Source organism: Adiantum capillus-veneris, chromosome 24 (assembly GCF_014529385.1).
Source record: "Adiantum capillus-veneris isolate H3 chromosome 24, ASM1452938v2, whole genome shotgun sequence".
Classification (NCBI taxonomy): Eukaryota; Viridiplantae; Streptophyta; class Polypodiopsida; order Polypodiales; family Pteridaceae; genus Adiantum; species Adiantum capillus-veneris.
Window position 1 is genome coordinate 111,328,065 of NC_140954.1, and position 21,348 is coordinate 111,349,412.

A 21,348-nucleotide genomic window follows, 5' to 3' on the forward strand; every position below is an offset into this window, starting at 1 on the left:
TGGTCAATTTTGGTCGTAGGTCTTTGTGCACTGCTCGGATTCTAGGGTTTTTTCCAGGGGTTTGAACTAGCTACCGGTCGTACAGAATGGATCATTGATAAGTATAGAACTTACCCCTCATGTCTCGTGTGAGACGGAGCTGAAAACAGGCAACTATGGACTCCAAAAAATGCGCGCAAAGAATGTCGAACAGCTCTCTCTCCAAAGGCGACAAGTGGAAATGAGGTGATTTTAGCCTACCTTGGGTATCTATACTTGGACTTCCCCAACCATTTTTTCCCAAACTCCCCTCTTAGTTCTACTAGGCCGTGAAATTTATGTTAGACTCAAAAATTTTCCCAATCGAATTCTTGTAGCTCATTCTGCAAAAGTAGGTCTGGCCGCCTAATTTAGGCTTCCCGCTTCCATCTGCCGATTTGATTAAAATTTTTTGTGTCTATTCGCCTTGTCCTTCTGATCATCAACGTATCTTCAGTTTTCCCATCTGAGCTCCTTTGCTATTTATTATTAATTTTTGACCTGTTTATTGGAAAAATCAAAGAAAATAACAAAATGCGCTAAAAAAGCAAAGTAAAAATCCAATAATTAAGAAAATCCATTGAAAAACACATTTTTATTGTTTTTAGTTGGATTTCTCTATTTTTTAAGTCCCAATATCAAAAAAGATGATGTAAAATAACCAAAAATGACTATTTTTTTATGATTTTCCAATAGCATATACACTATTTACACTCATCGGGGAGATATTATTAGTTAAATTTCCTCTGTTGATGATTTATAAGGGTATTATTAGGTAATTTTGCAAAAAAAAACACGTTAACAACAAACTTTTTCCTCTCTCTTCAAACACTGCCCTTAATTACTTAGTTCCCTTCCATCCCTTTTAGATGGCGTACTTCGGAACGACTATGTGCATGGGTTGAACAATCGTGTCTATGCATAGCCTTGGTTGGCCCTACCATGCTTTGAAGATCAACGCAGTTCAAACCATTATCCAAGAGTTGGGTCTTGAGTAATTAACTCAAGGGTTTCTGATTGTTACCATATACATGTGGTAGTGATGTGTGTGAACACACTAGGACCGCCGGGGCATTTTTTCCCTCTTTAGGAGGTTTTTTCCCCCGTGCATTGTATATACGCCCATCACTCTAGGGCTATCTATCTTTCCATTGCACACTAAGTAACACACTCTCTATTGTGTGCCTTGAGCTTCCTTCGTCTTCTCCAAGCTGTGTGTGTTTCTTTGCAACCCTAATTCCAACAATTGGTATCATAGCAGGTCACGTCCTCCCGGGCTTAGTCGCCAACTGCTCCAGCACACGCCTCCTCACTTTCTCCGATTTCAGTGAGCTTTGGCGAGCGTTCGCAGGTCTGCTCAGAATTTTGATTTGGGCTCATTTCGGCCTCCGTTTCCACTACAGGCAGTACTGCACAGGCTATTTCGTCATTTTGTGCAGAATTTTTGTCAGTGCCGTTTTCTGCATAACAGGTGCCTTATAGTCTTCTACGGTTTGTGCTATATAGCACAGGTTGTTCTCGATCCATTTCTCCTATTTTCGGGCAGTTTTCACATCAGGTGCAGCATTTACCATGGCTGACAACAACAACACAGATGTGTTCAAGATGTTTGCTGCTGAGGACAGGTTGGATGGGGACAACTACCCTATGTGGGCTTATATGATGCAACATGTTCTTGTGTCAAAGGGTGTCTGGAACATTGTGCAGGGCATTGATGTACGTCCTGGTTCTCAGGATGTAGGCGATGTTGAGTATGTTGCAGGTCTTGCTGCAAGGATTGCAGCTGTTAGAGTTGTTTTGCCTACGGTTGAACAATCTCGTTGGGATGTTAAGGATGCGTAGGCTCATGCATTGATTGCGTTGTCTCCAACAGCTCAAAGTCACAGGTCAACTTAATTCTACTCCTCAAGTGCTGGAAAGTAGCACATCACACCCATTGAAAACATTGAGATGGACTATATTGCATGTACATATACATCAATATCTTTACCCACACAAATTCTATGTAGTGGCGGATGAAAGCACACAACACCAATTAATGTTGGGACAACCTTGGCAAAAAGAGTACAATGTGCAGATAGATTGGAAAGCAAAGGCAGTCAAAATTCAGCATGAACATGAACAACAGGTGATAGCCTTTGCTCAGCAATACCAGAATGATCAGCTGCAAGCCCTGCAATCACTCGAACAGAAGCCAAAAGCAAAAATGCCATCAAAGAACAACATAATACCCGAGACCAACAATCAGGTAAAAGCCAACCATGCTAATTACAGACATATGAAGTCACCGGCCGCAATGCAAAGATCTAGGTTACCCAAACAAAAGAAACAAGTATGGATGCGGAAGGATAGAAATGACATGGCAGACAAACAACAATGCAACAAAAGGATTCCACCGAAGCAGATGGTTCAACCACAAACCAAGGGCATAAAACAGATATGGATCCCAAAGAGAATGCTTAGCCATAACCCAAATGTCACTCACATTTGGATACCAAAGCAAAAGCAAACGAAACTCCCTTCAGTACAGGCAACAACGAAAGGCAGACAGCTGCATTTCAAAGAGGAAAACCGCCTTATGTGGATGCCAATAAACAACAAACCAATGGCAAACAATAAAGTGCCAAACCATCTAAAAAAACCGGAGGCAACAAAATACCAATGGAAAGCAAAGGCAATACGGCCCATAGCCATTCCGGCCCAGCCAATTCTCTCCTTAGAAACAGCTACGGCTCTCTCAACAGTTTCGGCAAAGCAATTGCCTTTTGAAAAAAAGACAATTAAATAGCGAGCAGTAGAGTTACAGCTGTTACTTGCAAAGAAAATAGAAAACCTCGACAGCAAATGCCAATAAGCATCTTGCTTATTCCCTTCTCTTGCATAGCATTAATTTTTCCATGCACTGACCGAGTATGCATAAAGTAGGGCCACATTAATCGGCCAGGCATTAGCACAACATTTTCAACCTATGCACGGCACATACTCCGAGGCGATACCTTGTCGTCCGGGAGGACTCCAACTAGGAGGGGGGAGGCATTCTCAAATGCGGAACCAATAACAGAAATAGCAAGAAAGGGCATGATTTTTGACTATTTTCAGGGTTGTTGTTTGATTGCAAAAGTTTTTGGAGTAACCCAAGTATAGATGCCCTTATACAGCATGTATCCACAGGTATATGGGGCCAAACGCCAAATCAAGCACCTAGGTGTGTGTGTATAAGTAGAAATAGCCATTTTTCGAGCAAAATATTGGTAAAACAGAGAAATCCGGCCATAAAAATTGCATGCGAGTGTATATAATGTTTTTCGGTGATGTTTGTGATTTAATATGATTTTTGGAGATTTTCTGGGTTCGATTTTCTATTTTCCTTTTAATTTCGCTAATTTTCGGTAGAAAAAACTTCAAAAATACAAAAAAGCAGGTGAAAAATAGTCGTAATGAAAAACAAAAAATATGGGGATGATCAGTGACTATAGGACAACCTATGGTACAGTGGGGGTGCAATTATGAGACTGGAGCGGAAAGCGTGTTTTGGCCAGGTTTTGACCGAAATGCCAAATTTCTGGTAAACACAGCAAATGGAGTCCAAATCAAGAAATTTTTGAGCCTAAACCGCATCTCGCAAGAAGATAGGAGCACGTGTCAAATTTCATAAAAAATGGTTCGGAGACCTCCATTATAAGAAATTTTCACCTCATTTTAGCTCATTCTCATTATTGACTTTGTGGAGAGAGCTTCTGCCACCTAGAGCGGACTGATCTTCCGGCAGCTTCTACGAAGCGCACGACTACCCAACGAGCTCCAGACATGAGAGGTAGGCTCACCACCTTGAGCTTTTCGTGAATGTTTGTCATTATGTCGCGAAAACTAGCGTAGGGGTCACACACAAAGCGGGCGGTAGAGACGGCGGCCTAACGGCTAACCTGAAAGCAACAAGACTTCATCCGCAGCTTACCCTAGTCTAGAGACCAGTCCTGGATGTCCAAAGGTAGTAGGAAACCATCGGAAAAAACCCTAATTCCCAGAAACCCGCAAGAGGCCACCAAATGGGAAATCGGCGAAACGGCGACCAAATGCTACCAAAATTCATGGGTAGGAGCATTTCGACATGCTCGACAAGTCTATATGACCCGCATGACCAAAAAGTGACCCGAAGCGGCACTAAACTTCAGAAATGGCATTAGACACACAAAGCGTCAAATTGCTCTTGCGGCCAAACCGCAAGCCCAAACTTCACGAGCGGCCTTCCTAGACCATCAACAACCAAGTTCTATGGTGGTAGACCACCACAAATCCTCGAAGGTATGTAAACTCAACCACGGATGCTTCTAGAGTGACAAATTGCAAATTGAGCTCCGGTGAAGCCAAAGCCGACAAAAACCATACGGCAAGGATCCCCAAGGGAGCGGGAAGCTATGGAGACCAACATCAAAAAATTTCATTGCCAACAAGCACTCCAAAATTCAGAAAACGGCTTGGAGGCTCTGAAGTCCACACATGGAGTTATTCTCTATCCATTTGACTTTTTTGTTGAAATTAGGCTCAAAAGGGACTTAGGGGGGCCAAGGGCAAGCACTGGGAGCACCATCCATGAAAAAATCACCAGGAGACATCCTACGCGTAGGATGTCTCAGGGGCACTTCTGGGCACAAACTCCAACATTTTTTATGATGCACATTTTTTGAATGACATTTACAAGCTATCCACCAAGTCTCATCACATTTGGACCAAATTTGACCTCATATGCATAAAAAAACGCAAAGTTAGGGCATAGAGGCAATGATGGGCCATAGACCTACCAAATCTTGTCCAAATCCAATGAAACTTGCACAACACATTCACCAACACATCAACAACCAATCTGTGTGGTCAGAAGGAAAAAATGATGTAATAGACATCCTACACGTAGGATGTCTATTTGACTTTTTTGACATGCAGGGGATGTTTTATCATTCCAGATCCAATCACCTCATCATCAGGAGCCCATATATCAAGTTTGAGGCCATTTTAATAGTTTTTGACGCCCAACACCTTCAAGATACACTTTTTGAGCCCAAAAACACCACACAGGCCCTTACAAACATCAAATCATGTCCAAATTCAAATCCAAGCACATGGCCATGTTCCATAGGCCAAGGACAACCCACTAGACAAGTTTCATGTCATTTTGATGAAAAAGACATCCTACGCGTAGGATGTCTCCAGCATAAATTTAGCCTTCTATGCAAAGAGTGACACCATGGGAGCCAATACCATGGTGCAATAAGCCCATATACCAATTTTCAACCCATTTGGACATCAATTGCTACCTATGATGGACATTCTACCCAAATTGTGACCTAAAGCCTGAATCAGCCCAAAAATCCACTTTTTGATATCCAAATTCAAATCCAAGCATATAGCCATGTTCCATGAGCCATACACTACCAGCATGTCAAATATGAACCAATTCTGATGAAAAAGACATCCTACGCGTAGGATGTCTAGATGAAATTTTTTTGTCAGATTTGCACTGTGAGCACATGCACAGCTTCACAAGTTCCTTTTAAGCTTCATTTTCAATTTTCAAGTTATTTGGATAAGTAAAACTCAGTTTCGCAGCTAATATGGAAAAAATGCTAACTTCGGACTACTGAGTGCAACAGGATCTATGGCAGCTTCGAAGACACCGGCAAAGAAGAAGAGAATGACCATCAAAGATTACCTGGAAGAAGTGGAACCCTTCGTCATTCCAGAAGGAACACTAACGCCCACCAGCACATGGATACAAGAGGATCTGTTAGAGTCCAACGACCTAAAGATCTACCAAGGAGTGTTCAAAGACACTGAAGGCAATGTTATCGAGCTACCAATGCTGCCGAGAGAACTCAATGAGTTCGTACGAAGCAAGATGGCCGGATACTTGGAGAAGATTGATCTCCACAACTACTTTGAAGCAATACCGGCAGGAGTGGACATCAAGAGAGTCTAGGAGTTTGTGACAAGCATCAAAGAGGATGGAGTGGCCAAAGTAACAGATTTATAAGGCAGACCAAAAACAGAGATAATAATCATTGAGCGGGTTGTAGCAGATGCACTAGACCTCTCCAACGAAGGGGATAGTGTAACAAAAAGAAGGGATGAGGTCAAGGTGTACAAAGAGAAGAAGGGGAATTACATCTTTGAAGATATTGACAACCCAAGAGTGGCAATCATGAGCCATTTATACAACCAGTACTTCCACATGTGCACGAAGAGGCCACAAAAGTACAGGATGCCACCAGGTGCAATTGCCACGACATTCACGTGGGCAATGATGAAAGGCACCCCAAAGATAATCAACTATGCGGCATATATACATGACAACCTAGTAAAGATGGGTAACAAAAAGCCAACCTATATAGTGCCAGGAGAACTCATCACCAAGGTGGTTTATGGGGCACTACACGCAAAAGGAAGGTGGCCTGACCCCCCGTCTCAGAATGATTGGCTGAGGTTAAAAGAAGATAAGGAAGACGAGCAGCAAAAAGCACCAAAAGTGGCTACAAGACTGAAAAGACGGCTAGAGCCAGTCCAAGAGGAGCAGCCCGAGCAGAAGAAAGGGAAGAAGGAGTTTGCTCAAGTGCCGGCCAAAGAAACACGGTCACAGAAAGTGGCAAGACTAGAGAGGCTAATGGAGAGCTTCCGAGCAGAGAGAGCCCTCAAGGGTGATTTAAGTGAACTCTGGAAGCCATCTCTAGAGTCTATGTCAGGATCGTCCAGAAGAGTGCAAAGGGACCGATTTGAAGATTACATCAAGAATTTTGAGATTCTTGATGCTACATCAGAGAACATTCCACATGTCCCTTTCACAGAGGAGGAAGGACAGCAAATAAGGCAGAAACTGCTAGATGAACAAGAGAGCCAAGAAAGAGAAATAAAAACAAAATCAGACAGGGACTTAAAGGGCAAACCTGCATCTTTACCAGCCAGCCCTAAACGTAGCCCACAGCCATCACCACCACCCTCACCACCTCCTAGCAGCCCTCCACCAGAAGATAAGGAGGCTGAGGACAAACAACAAGAAAAGCAAGCAGAAGATCAAGAGCAGAGACGAGAGCCGGAGCCAAAAGAAGAGGCCAAGCCTCAAAGTGAGAAAAAAGAATTAGATGATTTTTACTATGCATTTTTGGACCTGCTAGCTGCAGGATATACGAAGGAAGAAGCCGCCACAGTCGTATTCGACTTGGCGAGGACAGGGCCTAAAAAAACAGATGCAAGGCATCAGGCTAGTGGAGTTAAAGGAAATTGCTACAGATACAGTGGACCTGCACCCGCCCTCCAATGACTGGGACGTGGTGATGACAAAGTTAACAGGATTGAGAGCACAATCCATGGCTTCAGAGAAAGAGATGACAACTCTCAAGGCCACTGAAGAAAAGATCAAAATGGAAGTAGATTCTCTGCAAGCACAAAGCCAAAGACAAAAGGAGAGAGAAGGTGACCTACAGGCCAGCTTAGCAAGGGCACTACAAAGCTGCCAGGCAATGGAGGAAGCCAATCAGGAAGCCGCAAAAAGAATGCAAGCAGTTGAAGAAGAGTGTCAGCAGCTCAGCAAGTCACTGCTAGATGCCGAGAAGGAAAGAGATAATCTAACACTACAGAAAGAACTTCAGAAAGAGCTGACTCTAGAGAAAAACCAGAGATTGATGATGGCAGAAGGATCTATAGTCATGCAAACGAGAATGGAAGAAGGCCAAAAAGCCCTGCTAGAGGAAGTGGAAAGCATGAAGAGAAAGCTTGAGGAGGCGGAAAGAATAAACGCCGAACTTAATGACCTCCTCGTGAACATGGGCGAAGAAGCGGAAACGGAAAATCAAATACTCCTCAGGCAAATTGAGGAGTTGAAAGGCCAGCAAGGAGGAGAGGCAGAGAGCACAGGGCCAGCCGCCAATGAGGGCATTGACCTAGAAAATGTGGCAGATCCGGTGCACACGCCTATGCAAGAGGAAATCCTAGAAGGATCCTCTCAAGAGCCACAGGATCTAACACAAGAAGAGGAAGAAAAATTGTGTATAGCAATAGAGGTGGAGCTCAGTGAAACCACAAAGGAATCCTTGGAGTGGGAGTAGAGGGTCTTCAAGTCTATGACTATTCAGAAGATCAACACCAGCAACCTTAGGCGCGAGTGGCTTCAACCCTCTCTCCCATATCCATTGTTGAAATATGAGGCAGCTACCATAAACAAGCGGATCAGAGAAGAGCCAGTTGTACCTCTTTACAATGCAGATACCTCAAAACCAGAAGGGATCAAGCTCATTGTGGACTCCCAGCCAAAGTGGAGGAAGGCCTGGCTTACAAAGTACCCACAATACCTGGTCCACTTGGTAGAGGCACCTAAAAATATCATAGACAACCTCAGCTTTTGTCCTCTACCAAGGATTAGGACGTGGAAAGCACAGGAAATTTTGCAAAGAAGCCAACCCACTTGGCTGAACTACCCCAAGCTTCCGGGCTTGAAGGAAGGTGAGAGAATAAGTGTCCAATACATGGTGAAAACCCTAACGGGCACCATAAAGTTGTTCACTGGCTCACCTGACCTTACATGCATTATGATGAGGAGAATCTGCATAACCATCTTAGCAGTGGTCGAAACCTTCAAGCCAGGCCAGGTGGCTGATAGCATCTTTTTCTTCCAAGATACATACAGATGCGCTTATGATCTGTCAGGTCAGCCTTCCAAGGAGGTGATACATGCGCTGTATCAAAGGATAATGTTTATACCATCCTATCACCTCCAGGCTTTTGAAGAAGCATTCTACACTGGCTTCTTCACCATAAACACTGACATTTTTGGCCCAACAATGTTGAACCTGCATGCCAGATACGAATCACTGCTAAAGATGTGAGAAACGATACGATGAAGAAGCAGATCACGGCCATGTCAAGGACGACATGAGCAAGGAGGGGGGGAGTGTTAGAAGCTGGACACACCCCACGGCATCTAACTATTCGGAGGATTATTATTTTTGTAATTATTCATTCATTGAGGAAAACCTGATTTTTCACCTTGTAATTATTGGGACTTACAGAAGTTTCCAAATTGTATCCCAGTTTTGATACTTAGATTGAGTAGATGGTTGATTTTGGAACTTTAGGGTTTGAGAAATTGTAAGGTATATATACCACTTTTTGACCTTAATGGAAAAACCTTTTGTCATTTTAAAAAACAAGTTTTGAAGTCTGTGAGTGAGCGTACTGTGTACGAGAGAGAGAGTGTGAGCTTCATCTTGATGCTACGTGTGCTCCGGTGGTCGGAATCGAGTGCGGAGAACTGCAGCATGTTGCCCCCGACAAGAGCTACGCGCCGATACCTACATTGTGCACGTACGGTTCGGTTTTGCGAGCTCCTTCTACGAGCTTCATCGGGTGTTTGGGTGAGCATACGTTGTCTGATTTTGCATTGCAGCATATCTACGCGTTCACATTAATAGAACTACACATTAGTCACTTTAGATTTTGGAAACGAAGACTTGCAGATTCCGGCCAGACATCCTACGTGTTTCTGCACCGAGTGTTTTGGATTGGTATTTTGGTTCATAGACCTTAGGGAGAGCGACCTATTGGTATTAGTAGGGTCTCCTTCAAGTTCTATGGTGTTTCGAGATTGTTTGATGGGTGTTCGGCTCTAGAAAGCGTTGTAGGAAGTTTCCTCTTATGCACTCTTGAAGACTCTGACTTAGACAATTGGTAGAGACCTCTGTAGGAATTATTTAGGAGTCAGTCGAGTGTAGGTTGACACCTTATTCTTGCTTCCACGTGCCTGCGGGTCGAGCTTCGTCCTTAGCTGACATTACATGTTAGGTGAGTTCTCGCTGTGCTGACGTCCGTTGCGGTGTATCCGTCCAACAAAAAGTGACATATGGAACAATGTTACATGAGGTATGGGTGCTTGTCTTTGACATTGAGGACAATTTTTCACAAAAGAATGAACATCCCTCCTCATAGTTGGCCAAAATACTCCAAGTCTCAAGATCCGTCACATAGTTTGATCTTCCGCAAAGTGAAGTCCTACTATAGTAAGATGTTCTTGACTTAGCTGTTGGGTTTTCTCCTCGGGATTAATACACAACAGAAATATTCCATCTCAATTTATTTTGTATAACCTTATAACTGATACATATCTGATTGCTCAATTAATCCGATTGTAATAGAAAGTGATATTTGTGAATCTACTTGAGCTATGGTCATCAATGACACCATATTTCTGATCACCATCAAGGTATCATTTCAATGGAGAACAAATATTCATCTGATAGATCATCGTCCACTCCCTTCTGTGGCTCTCCTGAAATAACCCTCGACAATGATCTGCTCTTTGATGAGTGGTAGCCTTTTTCACCAACTATAGTGAAATCAAATTCTAAAAGAATGATGAACCATCTCACTATTCTTCCTATGTTGCATGGCTTGTTGACCAAGTACAATAAGGCTTAGTGGTCCACAAAGAATACAAATTTGTTTGCTAATAGGTAATGTCTATACTTTTTTACGGCATAGATCATTCCTAATCCTTCCCTTTTGGTGGTGGTAAAATTCTTTTACGCCATGTTCAACTGTCGGCTAGCATAAGAAATAGAAAATTCAATTTTGTCGTCTCCTGGTTGAGCTAGTATACATCCGATGGCAAAATTGGAAGCATCTACATGTATGTGTAATATCTTATTCCAATCTTGTGCTTTCAATATTGAAGCTGAAGTGAGAGCTTGCTTTTGCTTCATGAAGGATTCTACACACTCATCAGTCCATTCAAAGTGTGTAATCAAGCTATACATGGGTTTTGCAATTATTGCGTACATGTAAATGAACCGTCTGTAATATCCATAATGTCCCATGAAGGCTTGAACCCCTTTGACTGTTGTTGGTCTAGGCAAATCAGTGATAACATGAATTTATCCAAACCAGTAGCTATACCATTTTTAGACACTATATGTCCAAGAATTTTTTCTTATCTTCCCATGAATGTGCACTTTTTAGGATTTAAGAAAATCCTGTAAAGTCTACATTTTTTGAATACCATTTTGAGGTGTCCAAAATGATCAGATCGGATTGATGAATGTACGCATCGATCATCCATATATACTACCAAGAAATTCCTAAGATATTCTTTAAAAGCATGGCTAATCGATCTTTGAAAGGTGGCAGGAGCATTAGTTAACCCAAAAGGCATAACCCAATAGGCAAAAATACCCTATCCCATTGCAAAGGCAGTTTTATGATGATCTTTTGGGTCAACCAAAAGTTGATTGTATCCCAAAAATCCATCTATAAAGTTGTAAGCTTCTTTACCTGCAACTCATTCTAAAACATGCTCAGTGATTGGAATAGGAAAGTTGTCTCTAATAGTAGCTGCATTCACTTTCTTAAGGTTGATACACACCTGTAGTTTTCCATTTTTCTTGGGTACTACCATAATTGGAGACACCCAATCTATGTGTTCAATTTCATAAATGAATTTGGCTTCCTTTAGCTTTTCAATCTCTTCTTTGATCTTTCTGGCAAATGTTTCATTATATGTGTATGGCCTTTGGCTACTTGGTTTAGCATCATCTCTCATGGGTATGGTATGTTGACATATTTTTGGATCAACACCCTTGCGATCCTTATAAGAATAAGCAAAAATATCTCGGTATTATTTCAGTAAGCTTAACAAAAGCTCTTCTTCTTATTTTGTCAGGTCAATTGCAATGTAAGCAGTTCTAGGCTCTTGTCTTGGTTCAACCAAATATATATTTTTTGCTTTTTCAGATCCTTCATAGGACTCGCCCTGTTTTTGTAGTTCCCTAATAGGTTGTTCAACTATGATTTTTCGGTCTTACAGAGTATATTTCTTGTAATGGGATGGAACGCTCATTATATCTTTACCATCCTCCTCAGTGGTTTCCATTTTAGTTGTATTTATCTCCTTTAGAGCTTTTTTCAACTCTTGATACTTCTTTTTCCGTTCAACTTGTGTCATGGTTGAACCCTTGTCCTAGTTTTTAGGCTTTATTTGAGTTTTCTTTCTCGTTTTTTTCAATGTTTTTGTCATTTCATGTTCTTCATTTAAAGGATATCTAATAGTGATTTTGTCCTTGACACAATCATGTGCATCTATCTGCATCAAGAATTGTGTTCTACTAGAGACTAATGGCATAGGTCTAGCTTTTATAGTTTTGGTGTCTCTTTTTCGTCTATACCATTTTTGTATTCTCGATTTCTGGTTTGGAAAGTCAAAAAACTTTTCCTCCCCTCTTTTCATGGCAGTTTAATTCTCACATGTTCTTTTTCTGACCCCGATTCATCTGAGGTAGTTGAATGTTCTTCTAACTCATATGCTGCATCATAGTAGAGGTCTCAAAAGACTTGTTGAGCTTTCATCAAGTCTTTGGGTTCATGAGTTTTGTCTTCAATGTGAAGGGTTGAAATCATTTGTATGGGATTTATGTCATAGCCATCCTCATTGCAAAATTGAGTAGGCATAGACGTATTTACGCATACATCCATTATTGCTAAGATTTGAGTCCACTCAAATGGGTCAAACAAATGCTCTGGAAAGGGTTCAGGTACATAGGCTTCATCTGTGCAATCCCTTTCTAAGATACATTCTTCTCGTTTTAAGCTCCCTTTTTCTGAAGCTCTGCACATCCAAATAGGAGTGTCTTTTTTCAACCACGATGGAAGCATAGTTTCAGCCGAAGAGACTCAATCAAAAGTTATTTGGGCATTTTCATGACATCTTTATAAGTGTGATCTTTTAGATTAACTCTTGTTATTGATCCCACTTGTTTCAAGTACAGGTAATTGTTTCCCCAATCTTAGATGAGTTGTACTTGATGCATGAAAGGTCTTCCCAAGATGATTTCGTAATTAAGTTTCTTCCCAAAGTCTACTATGGCAAAAGTGTGTTGATATTCAACACAGCAATTAACTATCACTTTCTCAAGCAGTCCTAAGGGTCTTTCGATATGTCCATCAGCCAATTGCAATTTCATTCGAGTTTGTCTAATGGTTGGTTGTCCTCAGGATTCCCATACTGCTTTTGTGGCTATGGCTATGCCTGCTCCACTAACCAGTATTGCCATAGCTTCTATATCATTATATCACACTGGAAGGGTGGTGTTTCCTTCTTTCCCTTCATAGTATTCTCCGACTTTGTTCATTGTTGGAACAGATCTAATCTCTTTGTTATCCATTTCATGTTTCAATTTTCCCAAAAAAAATTGCAATTAGCCCTGTTATTCCCACCTTCTCTAGAGTTTTTTGTAGATCATTCCATAAATATGGTTTGATTTTTAACAGTTCTCCTAAAGTAAGAGTGCATTGGATGGGCGTATACATGATTCAATGGACGTTGTCTACTTCTAGGGTCTGTTTAGCTCTTTTTACTTGAGTGGTTTTACACACTATGGATTCATCTTCGTTATCTCCCAAGTAAGAGGGTAATGTTTTCAAGGTCAATGGTTTAGACATTCCTGAAGCTTCAGATCCTCAATGCCCATACAAGGATTGTACATCCATGTCCATATCAGAGGTAGGTTTTCTAACCAAACTTCCTATATAGGAGCTGACTTCAGAGTTAAGCTCCCATCATTAATCTCTCTAACTTTTTTCCATAAGTGTCTTGGCCAGTCTTCTTCTACGAATGGAATTATGTCTAAGGTATCTTCATTGTCTAGCACTATGAGTTTTGGCTCTTTTGTTTCAAGGTGGGGTTCTATCACCATGTCGATTATTGGTTCCTACCATGAGCTCCTCAAGTTTTGCCATACTTTCGAGCTTGGATGTTTTTGTTTCCAACAACTCTTGCGTGATTCTTACCAAATTTTGATAAGCTTCATGCTTAGCTGCTTCCATGTCTGGAGAAGGATAGTTTTTCCATTTGTTTTCCATGTTTTGGCCTACTTTAAGTCTCGCTTTGTAAGATTCCAAGGTTGCATTAATTGGCTCAAAATTACCAAAATTGATCCTCCAAATTTCACGGTGGTTTCTTTTAATTCACTTCCAATTTCTTTCACCTTTTCTTGGAATAGCTTTTTGGCTTTGTCCTCGATTTCAGCCCGTTGTTTTTGTTTTCGCATCTCATACCTTTTATTTCTGCTTCTTTTGGTCTTTTGAGAGGAAATGTTTGTATTCTCCGAGTCATCAGAGGAGTTATGTTTCTTTTTCTTAGCATGGGCTCTGGTGATTACCTTGATTGGAACAATTGGCTCGCTCTCAGATGAGCTACTAGGTATCACTTGGACTATGTTCACTACTATTTTACCCTTGTTTAAAAGATTCTTTGGACAATCTTTAGGGAAGTGTCCTCCCTTTTTGCAACATTGTATACAATAAGCTTCAACTGGCTTGAGGTTCTTGTCATACTCTGGGCATTCATTATTCCAATGATCATCTGCACCACAGTATGACAGTTTTCAGTTCTTGGCTTAATCATGGGTCTTACCAGGAGGTCTAACACCTTGATTAGCTACATAATACATTGGTGCAAGATTTGGTGTAGTATAAGTCACACGTTCTTCCATTTTGGTGGTGGATGTGAATTATACCAATCTCCTTCTACCATTATTGTAGATGGACTCGGCTCAGCGTAGGGTGTAACAGGCACTAGTGCTTACTCATCTATGACTCCCTCTGGATGCATGTACTTTACAGGCAATGCATTATGTCCTGAAGATGGAGGTTGTTGGCCCAACACGGTGTGAGCGGGATGGAAACACACAGAACGCCTCTATAACAACCCGACACACACTCTTGGGAAGATACACACACACACTATGGGGAACCACTCGGCTTACACAACACACCTAGCCGAGACAGGGAACACACCTCTGGAGTGAGAGGAGAGAGACTATCCACTTGCCCACTGATAGCGGGAAAAAGAGCAGTGCAATCGGGTGGCCTCTGTACTCGTGCACACTCCACAAACCACGCCTCATGCAAACAAGCAAAGAACAAAACAAAGGGGGCACCACCCTAAATTAAGAGGTTTAGGGACCTCACACATAGTGCACATAGGCAAGTGAGACTTCTGGCATTATGATGGCATCAAAACATATGGCAAAACACATAGAAACGAAGCTTAGGGACCTTATGTAGCATATATATACACAAGACATCAGCTTAACAATACAACGGCATCTGATCATACATAACAAGGATATAGAGAAGCAACCCAAGGATGGCATAATCCCTTGTCAAAAACAATCAACCCAGCAAGTAGGTATGATCCTACTAGCAACACATCAATACCTTAGAGAATGATGGCGAAGATGGTGGCCATGGAGCATGAGAGAAGACTCCTTATTTAGGTTTTAGGGCTAGTAATGTAGCATACTAGAGGGAGAGAGAGAGAGAGAGGGAGAGAGAGTAGAGCTCCATCCATAGCTCCTCGTTGTGAGAAATGTCGTCATAGCTTCATTGCTTGGTGAAGGGGGTGAAGTGTTGGTTTTGAGTGAGAGAAAGCCTCCTTATATAGGTTTCTGAGAGGGTTTAGGATTAGGGATAAACATGCTTAAATCCGCTGATTGGGGTTACTTTTTGCTTAGGGTGGTCAACAGATTGAGGTCACCTGATATGTCACCATCAAGATATTCTCTAGAGTGATGTGAGAGGGGAGGGTAAATGCTGATTTTTTCTGATTGTGACACATGGGGATAAGGCCTTGACCAGCATTTAAGAGCAGGTAAGGTGGCTGTTGAAACTGGAGGTTCTGCACATGTCAGGGGGGGACCTGCTGGGTCCTCCTGAATATCAAATTCTCAAAAAATCCTCAACCATGGCTTCTTTTGACATGTGTTCTTTGAAAAAATCAGCATGTCTCTTTTCAACTCAAAAGTCTTTATCGCTGTTGACTCACCTTTACCCTTTTCTCCTCCTGTAACTGCAGTGTTGATGCCCAATCACTGCTTCTAGTAACAGTGAACTGTTACCTACCAAATACTTATGGTGCAGTAAAAAATATTTACCATGGGTAAAAAAAGTTACTGTAGGTAAAAAGTGATTTGTATTTACCATGTAGGTGAAAAATATTTACTGTAGGTAAAAAATATTTACTCTCGGTAAAAAAGTGAAAATGGAGTATGCTGTGCTGTGAGTCCACACGAACATCCTCGTGTAAATTTCACTAGAAATTCACACCTAGAATGGGCTATTCTGTAAGATATAGGTTGTAGGCATGCATAAGAGCTTGTTCCCACGTATCTTCTGTCCATGGCACTTTTTACTCTTTGGTGCTTGTGAAGTAGATTTTTCTTCTCTTTCGAGATCCCTTGGACTAGAGTATCCTCATCTCCCCAACAACTGACTGTGCCTTTATTGAATCTTCAGAAGGGGTCCTAAAAACCATGCATCACCCACTCCACACAAACACACACACACACACACACCCAAAAAACTCAGCTCAAAAGAGGAGAGTTTCTGATGTTTAGATACAATTGAGCGTGGTCCAACACCAATGGGGCAAATAGCTCACACAATATGGGTAAAATAAGCCAGATACAATCACAAACTAGAGCAGAAACTTCGCTCATAGGAGAACTTACACAGAAAAACAGCAAGAAAAGAGTGAGGAATTTGGCAAAATGGACAGCGCCATCGCGTCCGGAACGGCCCAACACCCCAGTCTACAATGTTAAAGTGCTCAAATCCGACCTCGGATGAGCAGTTTACGACCAAAACAAGCTCCAAAATGAGCAAAAACACACCTGCGGCTGTTCCTCCTCTCTTCTCCACGTTTTTTCTGGTCTTCTCTCAGTTTTTTCAGTTCCCACACTTAGATTTATATGTTGGGCACCCTTGGCCTTTTAGATGACCTCAAACGGACCCCGAACAGGCCAAAAACTGACCTCGCAGTGCATAGTTGTCACCTTTTTGCATCATCCGCACACCTGGCACTCATTTCTTTTCAATAATGCGGCTCGCAACCACGTGAAGTGGACCCAAAAAGTGGTCCTAATGATGACCTTTCTGCATAACTCTCACAAGAAAACACCCACATTGTGTTCGTCCTCATCCGCGTGCAAATATTGACCCCGTTCGCCCTCCTGACGCCACTAGAGGCCATCTGACGCACCTGCTTACCTCATGTCGTCGGCCCACAGATAGCTTCCTTAAGAAGTTTTACGCGCTACCAACTCCTCCTTATTGTAGAAAAAACACAGTGGTACTGGTAATAGTGAAAATCGATGCACTATGTACACTCTGTCCTACCTGTACACATGTGGGCCCCACGTAACCACCTGGCTCTGGAAAATGGGCAATTCTTTATTTGATGCACCATGCATGTATATGTACATATGCACAATCCCTTGCTCCAAAAAACTCCTGACATAATTTGCCCCTCCCCTAGCTTGCTAGATCATTCATGATCAGCAGCAGCAAAGAGAGATATGAGACTCGCCGCATCACAGGTCTCCTCATCCCTCACCAACACTGCTTTATCCACAGACAGCTCATCTTGCTCCACCATCATCAATCTAGCATGATACAATTTAAGACGCAATCCATTTACCCTTGACTTATGTAGAACACCATCCAGGTTAGCCAGCTGATATGTGCCATTTGGAAAACACTCCACTACCTTGAAAGGGCCTTCCCACTTAATTTGAAACTTGTTTTGGAAGGTGTTGTCCAGCTTACTATTGTAGCGCAAAACCAAGTCATGTTTCTTGATACCCTTACTTTTGACCTTTTCATTTATCTTTGCCAAAGCCTTATCCTGCATCTGCCCATAATGCTCCAATGCGCTCATCCTATCCAACTGGACCTCTTGTAACTGCAAGAGCCTCTCTTTGAATGCATCACTAGGCGGCCCAAGCAACTTCTCTAACATCTTGATTGCAGGCAACTCGACTTCCACAGGCAATAGTGCTTCCTTTCCATACACCAAATGAAATGGTGTAAACCCTGTACCTGTCTTCACCGAAGTACGATAAGCCCATAATGCACTAGGCAATTCCAAATCCCAATTCTTTCCTTGGTGCTCTGTCACTTTCGAAAGAATCTGTACCAACTCACCATTGAATCTTTCATTTAAGCCATTACACTGCGTAATAAGGAGTGGTATGCTGGTGCCTAATCTTCATCTTTGCACATAAAAAATCTAGCAGTTTAGCTCTAAAGCCAGGCCCCTTATCTAAAAGTAGCTCCAGTGGCACCCCAAACTTGCAACATATTTCATCATACACAAATTTTGCCACATCCTTTGCAGTGATCTGTTTTACTGCTATAGCCTCAGCCCATCTAGAGAGATAGTCCACTGCCGTCAAGATATAGCTTTTGCCCCTGCTTGTGATAGGTAACGGGCCTATTGCATCAATCCCCCACTTTTCAAACACATCAAACGCCATAATGGTTTTTCGTAGCTCTGGCTTCAACACTCTCTTCCCAAATGCTTGACACCTATTGCAAGACCTACACCAATGGTGAACATCCTTGTGCAAACTAGGCCATACATACCCCTCTTGCAAAATCTTATGCAAGGTGATCATTAGAGCAAAATGGCCACCACATGCGCCTTCATGATTCTCTTCCAACACTCTATAAAGCTCCTCTCACCAAGGTACACGTCTCAACACGAGATCAACCCCTTTCATGTATAAGACATCACCAATCAATTTGTACCTGTATGCTCTACGCACAAAGCCATACTTCTTAGACTTCTGAATCTCCTTTGGAATGATTCCTGTTAGCAAAAACTCCTCTTCTTGATCCAAACTTTCCCGGCCATGATAAAGAGGTAAAGTGGTCCTCAACACAAATAGCTCCCCAATCATGCCTTGAGCTGCTTCATGTGCCTCTCCATTTAGAGCACGTTCAATGTGTCTGATGATCCATGCTTCGAACTTTTTTAACAGGCCTTTAATTCTGAAGCACATTTCCTTCAATGAGGTGTTCTTGCTCTTCCACACACCCAGCACTTGCTTCACCACTAACAAGGTATCACCTTTAATGCTCAACCTTCGAACCCCATGCTTCAAACAAATGTGTAATCCGGCTTCCAGAGTAGCGTATTCAGCCTCATTGTTACTATGAGCATCCAATTTGAACCCTCTCTTGCATACTAGCTTCCCCTCTGGATCATAAAGTGCTATACCCCCTGAAGCTGCATCATGGCTCTTTCTGTATGAACCATCAAAGAACAACACATGTGCATTGCTGATCTGTGGCACTTCTTCAACTACCTTTCTCACCACCTCTTCCTTAACAATAAGGGGATTCTCCTTGTAGGTCAACAAATTAGCTAGGGTAGCCCTTGTACTATCTTCCACTAGAAAAGAGAACTCAAACTCTTGCAGCTCAATTACCCATTTCTTCACCACATTTGACATGTTAGTGCCATTAATTAACTGTGGCAAAAAGGCATAACTCGTCAAGAAAACAAAAGGTCGTGGTAGCAAGTAATGACGAAATCGTCGACAAGCAAATATTACACTAGCCATCACTGGCTCTACTTCCGAGAACTTTCTCTCCGCTACCAACTTCACTCGGCTTGCACAATACACTGGCCTCATATAATGGCTGCCCTTCCCCTTTTGCAATAGCATGGCTCCAATGGCATCATCCCCTACTGAGGGATTTACATAAAAAACTTTCTCCCAATCACGAGCCTGCATGGCTGACAACCCCCCTAACACCTCTTTCACCTCTTGAAACACTTCTTCACACTTGTCATCCCATTGCAGTGGATCATGCTTTGCCACTTGTTGTAATGGATAAAGAATCTGAGAAGACAATGGAATAAACCTTGCCATGTACTTCACTTTGTGTATAAAGATTGCCAATTGCTTCGTACTCGTAGGTGATGGAAGAAGAATAATAGACTTAACCTTGTCTGGATCAGCCTCAATACCATTTTCTGACACCATGTGGCCCAATAACTTCACCCTTGGCTGTGCTAGATGACATTTCTTTGGATTTAGTTGCCCTCCACATTCATCATATCGAGCCAATACCATCTGCAGCTTCTCATGGTGTTCAGCCCTACTGCTATAAACACAGAAGTCATCCATAAAAGCTTTAACACAACTACCAATAAGTGGTTCCAACACCCAATTTGCTCTCTCTTGATAGAAGTAAGGTCCATTTGACAACCCAAATGGCAATACTGTGTAGCAATAGCAGCCCCATGGCGTAATAAAAGTGGTCTTTGTGCGGTCTTTAAGAGCAATCTTCAATTGAAAATAGCTTGAAAAACCATCACACACACTGTACCTCTCATAACCTGCCACTGAATCCAAGATCTGATCGATGAATGGAAGAGGATATGGGTTCTTCTTAGTGGCTGCATTTAAGGGTTTAAAATCTACACAAACTCTCCACTTCCCATCCTTCTTTGGACTGACTACAACTGGACTCACCCATTCTGTGGTCTCCACAGGGACTATGAACCCTGCCTTCAATAACTTGTCCACCTCTTCTCACAAGGCTTCCATTTTCTCTTGACCCATCCTTCTTAGCCTTTGCCGCACTGGCTTAGCACCTTCTTTCAGCTCTATATGCATCTCTTCGCCCTTGAACCCTCTGATCTCTTCATATGAAGTAATGAACAAATCAGGAAAACTAGCCAGCATGTGCAAATATATATCCTTCTCCATAGTTGAGAGGTCTCCACTGATCATTTGTGTCATCATTTCCTGCTTATTTGACAACTCAACCTTGGTTTGCATCAGCCCTTCAATCACTTCATAAGGCCCTTCACTTTCATCTTCAACCTCATTCGCAAATGCAACTAAACCAAACTCCTGGATTTCTTTGTCCATCACAAGAAATGCAACATCAGCATCCTCATCACTGCTGGTAGTGCTATCACTGTCCTCATCTGTCACCGTGGAAGAGTCTTCATCACTAGACTCATCCTCATCTTCATAAATCTCCTCTAATCGTTTCCTTGTGTCCATATTATAAAGCTTCTTGGTACCTGTCTTTCCATAGAGGCTAATTGTACCATGTCGCCAATCTTGAACAGCTCCAACTGCACGTAACCATGGTCTGCCCAGTATAATAGGATATGCTCCCAACCCTGCTGGCATCACATGAAAATCAACCACTGCCTTTGCATCATATGCCTCCACTTCTAAGCTCTTTACAACACACAAGCATTTTACTTTTTGATGGTTTGCCAATCTGATCCGAAAACCTAACACGCCAGCCACAGTGAGACCCATCTTCTCAACGCATGAGTGTGTTATGACACATATTTGGGCTCCGCCATCCACATAACCTTGTCCCAAATTTTTCCTTTTATGCCACACATCTACTATTGGACAAATGTCTAGTAGCTCATCCATTGCCAACACCTTTACTGAACCTCTCTCTGGCTCTTTCTCCATT